The 12797-nt window shown below is 46.5% G+C and overlaps 1 pseudogene across 1 annotated transcript; it reads right to left on the bottom strand.

The window, feature by feature from the left end:
• Positions 1-79: 79 nt before the first annotated feature.
• On the bottom strand, positions 80-8775 carry LOC311370926 (EARP-interacting protein homolog pseudogene; annotated as a pseudogene). Its single transcript has 2 exons — positions 8639-8775; positions 80-445 (listed from the first exon to the last, which is right to left on the bottom strand). The product of its transcript is annotated as an EARP-interacting protein homolog pseudogene (transcript).
• Between the last annotated feature and the right edge of the window lie 4022 nt (positions 8776-12797).

The raw sequence follows: 12797 nt of genomic DNA, 5'->3' as shown, positions 1-12797 counted from the left end.
ACCGAGATATTCACGGAATTCCAGCCGGTTTGGCCACTACGTCCGCACATTTCCCATGCATTCTTAAGCAAGCGGCGAGCGATGGTTGTGATCAATGGCGCAGTGGTATTCATAGTGATTTGAGCATGGCTAGGTGGGCTGCCATGCTGACTTGATCCTGTTTCTTAAAGGTCTGGCTGAGCGATCGGGCTGCTTAGGGCCGATCGGCACTACCTGTGGTACGTGTAACACAGTATCATCATCAACCCCGTCATCATCATGGCCCTCCCGTACGCACCAGTGGGAGTGCTCCTCCAGGCTCTTGACGGGCTCCTGGACGTTGCGCACGTCCCAGAAGCGCACCTTGCAGTCGTCCCCGCAGCTGGCCAGGTAGTACTGGCGGTTGGGGTTGAAGTCCAGGTCTCGCACCAGCTGCCCGTGGGCGTTCTCTATGCAGTAGATCTGACTGGGGACCAGAGAGAGAGAGAGAGAGAGAGAGAGAGAGAGAGAGAGAGCGCAAGAGCGAGAGAGAGAGAGAGAGAGAGAGAGAGAGAGAAAATTTTACACCACTTCATGACAAATTGTTTTCCAACTCTTGATTATATCCCTCCCAACAATGAAACCTGCCCAAATACTGTAATCGACCAATGGTTATTTAATGGGAGCGAGAGCGCGCGCGCGAGAGAGAAGCTAGCCGGGATTGAGAGGGGAAGAAAGCAAAGTGAAAAGGGAGGTAAGGGACAACGACAGAAAGACAAGAGAGAAGACATGTACCAGTGAATGAGAGAGAGAGAGAGAGAGAGAGAGAGAGAGAGATAGAGAGAGAGAGAGAGAACATACCTCTGGGAAGTGGAGGAGCAAGAACAAAATGGAGGAGAGAAATATGGAGGCGGCATGGGTGAGAGAGCGAGAGTGCGAGGGCGAGAGAAGGGAGATGACAGGCGATAAAGAGACGTCGGGGCGGCAGCGCGGAATGGAAAATGGAAAGATGAGGAGGCCGGGGGTAGAAGGGAGAGGACGAGATGGGGGGGCCGGCGTGACAGAGTAGGGGACCAGACAAGAGACACGGAAAAGACGGGGAGAGAGAAGGCCAGAGAGAGGAGAGAGCACAAACAAAGGATCCCTGGGAACTAAATCGAAGCTAGCCTCCATCAGCAAAGGCCTTGTTTGGTAAAAATCAAATACAATCCAGCCTGTGACTACGGCGGCTCACACAGACCCACATGCATGCAAACACACAGTCGACACGGCAGTGCGGGGAAACCCGAGGAGAAGCAGGACACCTGTCCTGTTCTTTGTCGCATTTGAATCTTTCCATTATAACCACCTTCTCCTTCCTCCGTTGCTTCTCCCATGGCTTAGATTCGCCCTTCCAACTTTCCAGCCGTTTTTTTGGCTCACCGTGTCCTTCTTGTTCTAAACTATGTCTAAGCCTCCCTTCTTACCATTTCCTACTTTGAGTTTCTCTGACTGTCTCTTACTTCTAAGCTCTAGAGTCTTTCAGGCGTTTCAACTTGCCCCTTTATTTTTCCCCTTCCTCCCCTCTGTTTTGCTCTTCGCTGTACCGTTAGCCCCGACAACACCTTGCCGCGGAGCGCTCCGTGTGCAGCAGAGTGCAGCGTGGCGCGCGGCGCCGTGGCCTCGTCGCATGCCACCAGCAGCTAGCCGGCTAGCTCGCCGCCCACTGATCGCATTAGGCAATTAGCATGCTAATTAAAAATCTCATTTAAATAAAGGCAGCGGGATAAAATGACCCGGGGCGGACCGCTGGGTTTCAATTAGGTCACAATGACTTTGTGTGTGCGTGAGTTCACGTGTGGGTGCGGGTGTGTGTTGTGTGTTGTGTTTGTGTTGTGTGTGTGTTTGTGTTGTGTTTGTGTTGTGTGTGTGTGTGTGTGTCACCGCTGCTGGACCGTGGCAACGGTGTCAACATGTGGGAACAGAGGCAAACCCTTTATTTAGACAACAGATTTTGGATCCAAGAGGTTAAAAAAGAAAGTGAAGATTCAAAATAGAAAAAAAACTAAACGGTTTTCCCATTTCCATGGCTTCAGGGAAAATGACCAATGCACAAAAAAAAAAGAACGTCAGGATATACATTTTTGTAAGTCGGACTGAAACACCCTCTCTCCGCGTGACCCCTGGTGCTGGTATTTGTGTGTGCGTGCGCGTGTGCACTCGTGTGCGTGCGTGCATGCGTGCGTGTGTGTGCGCACGTGCATGCGTTCGTGTGTGTGCGTGCGCGAGGTGCATGGTGTCCGTGTGTGTGAGGGAGAGCGTTTTGGGAGGGTTGGGGGGTTAGGGGACCCTGGGCACTAGGGTGGGCTGGTGGTAAACCCGACTCGGCATGGAAGGGGATGCGCCTGCTGTGTGAGAGAGAGGAAATGGAGCAGGAAATTGGGTTAGTTTCGCCATTTCCCTCCCTGGTGTCTCTGAGCAATCCTTTTCACACACTTACACACACACACACACACGCGTGCACACACACACACACACAAATATAAACACTTATACACACAAAAACATGAGAGTGTGTGTTTGCTCACTGATATACAAAAACAGTCCCTCATGCAGACTAATGGCAGTGTGATGGGGAACGGGGTGTGTGTGTGTGTGTGTGTGTGTGTGTGTGTGTGTGTGTGTGTGTGGGGAAGCACTGTGAGCCCTGGGACAAAGTGTAGTGGATTATGGTTATGGACGGCCTAAGCCAGCAAACACTCAATCTAAAATCATCCAGCCATCCAGGCTGAGGCCCGAGTGTATGCAGGGGTGTGTGTGTGTGTGTGTGTGTGTGTGTGTGTGTGTGTGTGTGTGTGTGTGTGTGTGTGTCTGTGTCTTTGTGTGTGTAGGATGTGGGATGTAAATGGAGAGACATGGGACCCATTACATCCATTACACACACCGTTAGGTGCACACATAAAGAATAGCGCAAAAAAAAAAACATAAAATAAGTATGGGGAGAGCTAATGTAGACTATTCTGAAGAATTTTGCATATGCACCATTCTCACACGATATGTGCCACACACACACACACACACACACACACACACACAAACAAAGACACAAACACACACACAGCACAGGCCCTGCTGGCTTAGCATGGGTGATAAATAGCTCTGCTGAGAGGGATCAACGATCGACCGGAACAAGACTGGGGAGAGACGCAAGCCAGGCGCAAGCGCACACGCCCGCATACACCTCGCTGTTTCTATGACAACTGCTGCTGGGAGGGAGGGAGGCGTTAGGAGGACGGGGGGTGGGGGGGGGCGGGGGGGAGTGGGTGAGACGAGACTAATCATTTCATCGCTCATTAAAGAAAAGCCCAGCTCTTAGACCAGGAGAGAGAAAGAGAGAGAGAGAGCGAGAGAGAGAGAGAGCGAGAGGAGAGAAGAGAGAGAGAGAGGGGAGAGAAGAGAGAGGGAGAAGAGAGAGGGGGAAGAGAGAGAGAGAACGAGAGAGGGAAGAAAGGAGAGAGAGAGTGAAAGAGGGAGGAGAGAAGAGAGAGAAGAAAAATAGAAGAGAGAGAAGGAAGAGAGAGAGAGGGAAGAGAGAGAGAGAGACAAAGAGAGACAGAGAGAGATGGGAGGGGGGGTTTCTGTGCATTAAGGAGAGCAACAAAGCGTTGTGCAGCTTTAGTAGATAGATTTAACAATGCAGCTAATCATCAATAATAATAATGTCGTCTATCAACGCAAATAAGGATATCGATAAAGATGTTGCCAGGTATTCAAAATATTGCGCCGAGACAGGGGCTGCTGTTATAGCAGTCTAATGGCGTGATTTCTTATTAAAACAGAATGCGTTGTTAAGGGAGAGGATGGCCGCGACGTGGCCATCGAGGGAGAGTGAGATGGGCTGGTGGGTACTGGGGGGATGACATGGGAAAAGGTCAGGCAAGATCGACTTGACAGGGATCAAAAAGGTCAGTCCCAAATTAACACACTGGCATATGGAATTATCACGCTTTCAAAATGAAATAAATAATAGTCAAATATATATATATATTTATATAAATAAATAACCTGTCATTTTGTAATGTAATGTAATGTCTATCCACAGCTACTTTACTTGTTACTTTAAGGTGTGTTGTAAACCTCAGAGATGTACACCAACAATGTACACATTAGACACATGAATACATGTGTATTCATGTGTCTAACGTGTACATTCTATCACAAACTTGAATCTTTTCAGCGATGTAGAGTTGGGCCGTGAAGAAACGATTAACCTAAAATTAAACGCTTTTGGATAGCGGTGGCAACGGTTTGAATATGTAAATGATCCAATATTAAAAAGAAAAGTGCCCGGGCCCTATCATTAAAACACACCAGCACAATCGCCCGCTGAAATATTGAAGTGCGACGATTACCACGGGCCATGAGTGGACCACTGGTGGGCGCGGGCAGCGGAACCAGGACCCCGCCGCTGCCACAGTCCTCCTGGTGCTTTGGAGGCAGGAACCCCTTACGACAGCTGGCTCTTAGCCTCATCCATGATGGAGCAAATAGTGCCGCTATCAATCATCTCTCCCTGTCTGGGCCGCTCGCACTTTCAATCTCTCCCTCTGTCGATCGTTGTCTCCTACGGTTTCTCTATCCTCTCTCCCTCTCTCCCTCTCTCCCCCTCTCTCTCTCCCCCGCCTCCCCCCTCTCCCAGACTCCACGGGGGAGGTGTAGAGACGCCATGCCTCACTGCAGCACTGCACCGCCACTCAGTATGCACCCCACAGTGCCCGGTGTGGCCATGGGCCTGACAGCTATGACACAGCTTGTGTGTGTGTGTTAGCGCGCGCGTGCGTGCGTGTGTGTGTGTGTGTGTGATTTTGAGTATAAGTGTGTATGAATATGTGAGTATTAATGTATGTGTGTGTGCATGTGTGTGTGTTAGCGTGTGTGTATGTGTGCCCCTTACTGTATACTGTCGTCCAAATGGAAATCAGGGGCGATGTACTGTGAGAACATCCCCAGTGACAGGCAAGCCGCAAAGGGTACACACACACACACACACACACACACACACACACACACACACACACACACACACACACGTCACACACACACGTCACACACACACACACACACACACACACACACACACACACACACACAGTGCCTAGTAGCTAGCCCTGCATGCCTGTTAGCTAGCCTAATATTATTCAAAGCCTTAAATAGGCCCTTGTGTGCCCAGGACTGACACACAGTTGACGCTGCAAACAAATATACCATGAGGACAAATGATTTCATCATGCTCCTACAAATGATTGCTGGGATGTATTTTATTCTATTCTATTCTTTATTATATTTTATTTGTGTGCACTCCGGTGAAATAGTACCATGTTTCTAAGCACATTTCCAGCAAACTACACTGGTTTAAATAATATTCTAAGTTAAAAAATATATACGTTTCAAATGAAAGACAACTTGGAGTTACCCATATTTGAGTTTTTCAAAGTTCTGCAAAAATAAAGTTTGTTCCCCTAAGGGGCCTTGGCCTTAAATAAAAGCAAACCCAAATAAATCTGACATTCAACGCTCAAATAAAACAATTGATATAATGTTATGACATGAACAACTATGGGCAGGGGAAGTGTCTGGATTTCCGACTGAAGATTTCTTCCTGTCCTTAATACCGGCATGGGACCCTCCATAATTTACACCAACGTTTCATATTGCATCAGAACACACTTCAACACGCTCCGTTTCTAGGTTTTACAAGTGGAATTTATCTCTGTATTTATTCCCTATTCCTGTTCCTATTAGCATTTTTTCCATATATACTATGTCATATACTATACTATGTCACAAGCTAGTAAGCTAGCACTCCTTGTCAGTGCTAGTAGTGAACGCTCCCGAAAAAAAGGGACAGGAGGGACAAGTGCCGAGGGGCCCGGGCATGACAAAGGGCCTGTAAAAAACAAAAAACAAAAAAGAAAATCAAGAGGCCCCAGCCTCCCTTTGCACGGAGGCCACAGGCCCATGGCCTCTCTCTTTTCATGCCTGCTGCATGCTATATTTATATTTGTCTATATACCGTAGGCCGTGTGTAGTGAGTAACCAGCGACCGCAATATATTTTCTTACGGCACTCTGCAGCACCAATAATATAAACATCAATAACGCGTCGTGTTCAAGTTCAGCCGATTTCCCCGCACGCTTTTCAGTTGGCCTGCGTATATTTCTTCTATTAACAATCCTTACTATCGTATCAAACATTGGACTTTTCTTTACAAGTCTGACCCCCGGCTCTCAGCAGCCCTGGTCCTGAGGAGAGATTGTGGGGGCCAGCAGTGAGTCTCAGGCCACCCAGGAGTGTGGCGCGATGAGGGGGTGGATTGTGGAGGCGGAGGAGGACTGTTGAGATGGTTGAAGGAGGAGAGTGATGGGGGATAAATGAAGGGGGAGAGAGGTAGTCAGGGAGTGAAGGGCGAAAAGGAGAGAAATACATGAGGGAAGAGAAGGAGGGAATGAGGGAACATAGGAATAGATGAGAGGGGAGAGATGAGGAGGTAGGAAGGAGAGGTGGGGTGGGGTGGGGTGGAGGGGCAGGAAGGGAAGAGGATAAGTCAGGAGATGAGAGAAAGAGACAGAGATGTGTTCCTTGGGATTTGAAGCGTAGGCATGCATGCTTTTGTATTCCTAGTGGGTGTGCACTGTATTTGTGTGCTGTGCATGTCATGGTGTTTCTGTCATTGTTTGTATGTATACATATCTGTTTTTTAATCACTCTGTATGCTGTGTGTGTGTGTGTGTGTGTGTGTGGGTGGTTCGAGTGTGCACATGTGTGGGTATACCACTGAGGTTGTCTGAAGAGCCAGCAGAGCGTGCTGCGATGCTGCCACAGCTGGCGCAAACACACACACACACACACACACACACACACACACACACACACACACACACACACACACACACACACACACACACACACACACACACACACACAATAAAGAAAGATGCATTGAAGATATGCACACACAGTGTGGTGAAAGCAAACACAAGAGAGCAGAGAGCAAGCTTGTCACACACAAGTCCTTAACTCATATAGACACACACTCACATGACTCACTGTGCTTATTCACACTTACATGCACTACAACCTCTTCACTCAGACAACATGTGTGCATGCAAACATACACACGCACACACACACACACACACACATGCACACAAAGTGTGCATTAGAGGAGCAGTGGTCAATATGTCTCAAATTAGTTATAACATTAAAGCAGCTATCTATGCTCCTCAAAATAAGTCACAATTTTCAACCAACCGGCCAAAAGACCACCAATCGGGGCTAGCCACACAGGAAAAATCTCGAAAAAGTCAAACTCCTGGTGGCCTTTCTCTGCCCAACTACGCTTATCTGCGCTTGCAAGATTGGACATACGTGGTGTGAGGGGCTTAGGACGGTGTTACGGTTTGTCTTTTCAAATTCTTGCCGTTTAGTAAAAATTCCTCTAAAAATCGTGCCTACTGCTCCTTTAATTCATGTAACTTATCATGTACTTTAAAGTAATGTTAACCGCACACCACTTTGACCGTGTAGCTAATGACCAAGCCCACCACTGTGAGGAGAGAACAATGAGATGGCTGTATGATACATTTTTCGCCGCTTAAAATTCAAACTACAAAGGATTCATGCAATGCAATGCAGTAGCATAGTGAGGTATTGAAATGCTATTCCCTTCATGATTTAGTCATTTTTTTGAGTTTCTTGTGAAAATGTATAGGCCCAATTTTGGTGAAAAATTCCAATTGGATCAACATAGGACAAACGTGATGATTTTGGAGAAACTACAGTATGTTGCTCCCCCTACTGGTTTCTCTTTGTTTTATTTTATGGCAAAGATCTAAATTTGTCTTCCAAAGCCCCCTCTTTCTCTCTTTATTACTCTCCCCGTCCCTTTTCACTCAGCCCCCTTCTCAACCTCTCTCTCCCTCTTTTTCTCCCTCTCTCACACTCTCACTCTGATCCTCTCCCACTCTCTTTCACCTCTCTCACTCTCTCACACTCCATCCTGTGCCCCATCTCTTGCCAGCACTTTGCCGTTATGGTGGCTATCGATCGGGGTAGGGTGATTATTATTCTTCAAGCAGAGCTGACTCTCTATCACGCACACACGCAGACCCCCCCTCTGACACACACACACACACAATCTTATCAGCTGACTACAAAATGAAAAACACACACACACAGAGCACAAAATCGCAAGGGTATTCACTGAAACAACACAATAGACATCACGTGAAAAACACATCACACACAGAGTGCGAGGTGGGACTGGTTCAGGATGATGATCTGAAGTACACAACTTCCACGTCCACTTACACATGGGCAAGCGATGCTTTGCAATCACTGATATAAAAAGAGAAAAACTCTTAAGAGATTAAGAGATTATAAGCAATGTCACAACAGCTGGGAAGAGCACCAAAACAGTGTATAGCATAAGCGGTTTCTGATTGGTTTAGAGAAGTGTCGTTCCCACAACCTCAACGTCGCAAATTCGGTTTTGCAGCCAGGATGACCAAACTGTAAAATGTAAATAACGGTTGGTCTTGGTGGAGGCTTGGTGCAGTCTTGGTGGAGTGAAATCTGTCCATCATTAGTTAGTCGTTTTGTTTTGACACAAGCCGAATGTGATTTGGGGGCCACAGCTCACCTCATGGTCCGCAGGTCCCAGCCCCGGATGGCCGTGTCGTTGGCGGTGGCCAGCTGGCTGCAGTTGTGGTGGGGGCTCCACTTGCCCACGGTGAACCTCAGCTGACCTTTGCCCTCCAGCGTGGCCGTGCTAGAGACCTTGGGGAGCGGGTAAGGGGGGGGGGAGGGGGGGGGGGGGGTGGGGGGTAGGGAGGGAGGAGTATACCATTATCAACAACACTGTTGGGAAACATCGTCTTCATTAGATCAACATGTGAACAAATATGAAAGAACACGACAAAAGGTTTTTCTCCGATACAATGTCCCTCTGGACTTTATTAAAACATACATGTATTTTTTATTTGATTACATGCAATACCGATGATGACATTTTGACATGCCGTCATGATGAAACTCTGTGCCTTATGTACCATACAGCAATAACTCCCGTAGTGTCTGGCTTCAGAGAATAGACGTGTTTCTATACTTAATCGAAATCTAATCACACGCCACACCATCAAGCAATAAACAGGAATGAGAAGCGCATTATTTTTCACCAGAGACGATTTAATTTATATACATTCTTTTCTCCGACACCTAAAAGTCAGTTTAAAAAGAAACTGGGAGTGATCGTCTCTGTCTTCAGAGAATCCCCTGTGTGCTAGCTGTGATGTACATTAGCTCCGACATATGGACCGTCTCCCCCCAGTCCCCCCAGCTCTCAACGGACAACACACACCTTTATTGAAAGTTATTGACAGGGCGAAACCCGCCGATCAAAGCCATCGGAAGGTGTTAGGCGCGCACGCACACGAGCACACACACACACACACACACACACACACACACCCCCAGTTGGCCCTGGCTGCTCCCTTGGTGGTGATCCATACGGCAGTTACTTAGGGCTCCAAGCATGTATGACCAGACCCAGAATGAGGGGCTAGTAATGCTCTTGCTAGTGTGAGAGGGCACAGCAAGTGGGTGGAGCTTTGTGAGAAGCAAGACCTTGTAAAAATAACAGAGGCACATCTGAAATACTCTGTATCATAGGATACATTTAATTTGATTACAAATTAACACAACTCGCCATTTCACATTTTTACAATTAGTTTTACTATATATTTTTTGTTCTTCCTTTCAATCAATTACAGCATTATCATGTTTAACATGTTTGCCTCGCAACCTTTTTACTTGGGACTATTGCAAAAACCTTGATTGTATTTACTCCTGGTAAAATTCATTTGAAATGTGTGCCGTTTAAATGAGATGCATCTCTATACAAACTGGGGTTACACAGACCAAAACGAAAAAATTGAATTCACTGCAAGTGTTTTTCACTACCCTGTGTGTTTATTTCCCACACAGGGTACCCTGAAATGCATTTGATTTGGAGATTCTGAACCTAAACACAGGAGTCTTAACAAAGGTCCAAGGCTTCTTGGTACTCAAGGAGGACAGAGAAGAGGTCCTTGTCCTCATCATCATCCTAAACCGGGCTCCTGCTTGGACAGAAAAGGAAACACACATAAAAAAAAGTAAAAAAAAGAAGTAAAAAAAACACACAAGTAACATTTAAGTGACAGGCAACCTTGTCCGCCCTAGATGATTCTTGGGAGTTCTGGTAAGGGGAAGAACATCTCCGGCCATGTTCCCAAAGTATGCTGGAATAATTTTCATTTTCAAATTTTACAGAATTTCATACAATAGTATCTATGCCAGACACACTGTTAAATATGTGACGAAGGCAAGTTGTATAGATGCACATGTCATACATATAACATATAATAAGTACATCTTTATAAATATTGTGGACTTATATTAGTTGAACAAGTTCACTTGTGATCACTAGTGATCTTTGAACAAAGGTTAATATTTTTGGAAATGAATTGTTATGTTATGCATGCTGCTCACAAGCAGTCTTTGATTGACTGAAAAGTAAGGCATACTCACTTTAACCCAAACCATTTACTAATGTTGACTTTCCACATTAAAGTAAAAAGTATGGGACCAGACCACAGTCTCAAGCTAGCTGATAACAAAACTGGATGCCCACATGACTTGGATTCATTTTGCTATCTACACTGCATTCCCTTTACTTACACGCAATGTTTTTGCATGGCAAGCTTGCATGGCTTCTACTAACCAGCCAGCCCTCTGCCATGTTACGTTTTCAGTCGCACGGAAATCTGCGACAAACTACATTGAGTCATTTGCGTTATTAAATTCATAGCACATAGAAAACATATTTTCACATTATCGTCACAACTTTTATTTACCTTTATTTTCTCCTCACCTTCTTGACATGTTGTTTGCTTCTCTTAGACGTCGCTGGTGCGGCAATTAATGTGAGAACAAACAAGCCCCTTCTGACTGTAGCCCCGCCCACCTGCAGGTGTCCGCCCACTTGCGGCTGTCTCCGGTCTGCAGAGAGACGCTGCTCTAACGGTTCAGCGGAGGGCTGCTCCAGGAGGGGCCGACCTGATCCAACGTGTGAGCACACTACACACTGAGTGTGTGTTGGGAAATGCGGAAGCATCCAAAGGAAACCTGATTTGAGTGGTCTTCTCCAGTGAGGAGAGGGAGGAAGATCCTCCTTAACATTGTTGAGAATAAAAAGTGTAGATTGCCCAGACTACTGTAATGAATTAATGCCCTTAAATATGACTACTTTAATGCCTTTGTATATATAATGTTTGTTTCCCTGTGTAAAGGGATATTAGCACCCCCTATCGCCTATTGGATATTACTTCGGGGAGGACGTTCCTCCCTCAGCCTCCATTGACTCCCATTAATTTCTCGGGAACTACTGACGGCCGGTGGATAACATGGGGGTCAATGGGAGAGAGGAGGAAAGTCCTCCTCTGAGTGGGTGGGACTAGCTAAGGGATCTGAATTGCGTCAACGTCTATTCACAAATAGGCTGGAGCCCTGGCTGCGCTATGAACCAATAAGCAGGAGTCCTGGCTGTGGAGCAGCCCGGAGGGAGGGTTTATCCCCTCAAGTCTCTAGGCTACTTAACGAGAACCAACAAACCTGCTCGTATGCCTCGTTTCCACCGAGCGGTGCGCTACTGTTCGTTGCGGTACAGTGCGGCTCTGTTCGCTTATATTGGCGTTTCCACCGAGCGGTGCGGTTCGGTTTGCTTATATTGGCGTTTCCACCGCCAAAAGTCTGCCGAAATAAATACGCTGAGCCTACCTATTTTTCCGTCTGAAAGGGTGGCGAAAACGTGGAGTTACACTCGCCGTTATTCTGAATCACTTTAAAAATATCAATTGTAGCTGAAAATAAACATACCAAATTACAACCAATAGCTTCAGTCATTGAGGGCAAAAATAGGCCAGATGATAGGCCCAGATTTTTTTATTTCGTTTTACAAATCAAGAGTAGGCCTGATTTGACTAATTGGCTTTGCATCCTTTCCTTCTGCCCTTGTAGTCCAAGACATGCTGCCCACCAGCTTTCAAAGTACAATGCTGCCACTGGTGGATTTGTATCAATTTTATTCACATAATTATCCATTTTGTAGTTCACCAAAACACCCTGAAACAACTTGATTCTCACATACTTATGCCACCATACGCCACTAACAGTGCAAGCAGGCCAATGGCAACCAAGCATGCAGTCCTTCCTCCCTCACTTAAAAAACCACCAGCGCCACTGATACACACACATACACACACATGCCAAATGTACATGTAAACACATTTTGAAGTGTTTGTGCTTTAAATGAGAATATCATGTAATTACAAGGCAATCCCTGAAAACAAATACATTTCTGAAAGAGGACAGTCTGGCTCTCTGATCCATCCTTACCCGTTGGACTACGAGTGTTTGTACGGTTATGAAACATTAAATTAGTGGCCTCTTCTTTTCTTTTTTTTCCTCTGCTCCCACCTCTACTCCCTCATCACACGCCTTTTGTCCTCTGGCTCTCTCTCCCTCCCTCTCCACCCCCCTCCCCGTGGTGCTCCCTCGCCCTCTCTCTCTCTCCCTATCTCGCTCACTCCCATCGATCGCTCCATCACTCCACTGCTCTCTGGTATACTCTCATTATTTCAGCTAGAGAGGACACAGGAAGGCATGGGGAGGGAGAGAGAGATAGCGAGATAGATATATATAGATAGAGAAGATGGAGAGATAGGGGGATAGATAGGTTGAAAATATACCCCCTGTGTGTG

The sequence above is a fragment of the Micromesistius poutassou genome (genome assembly GCF_964030765.1).
Source record: "Micromesistius poutassou genome assembly, contig: SCAFFOLD_6055, whole genome shotgun sequence".
In the NCBI taxonomy this organism is placed as follows: domain Eukaryota; kingdom Metazoa; phylum Chordata; class Actinopteri; order Gadiformes; family Gadidae; genus Micromesistius; species Micromesistius poutassou.
The sequence above is the reverse complement of the archived record's forward strand: the minus strand, read 5'-3'. Positions and strand labels throughout refer to the sequence as shown.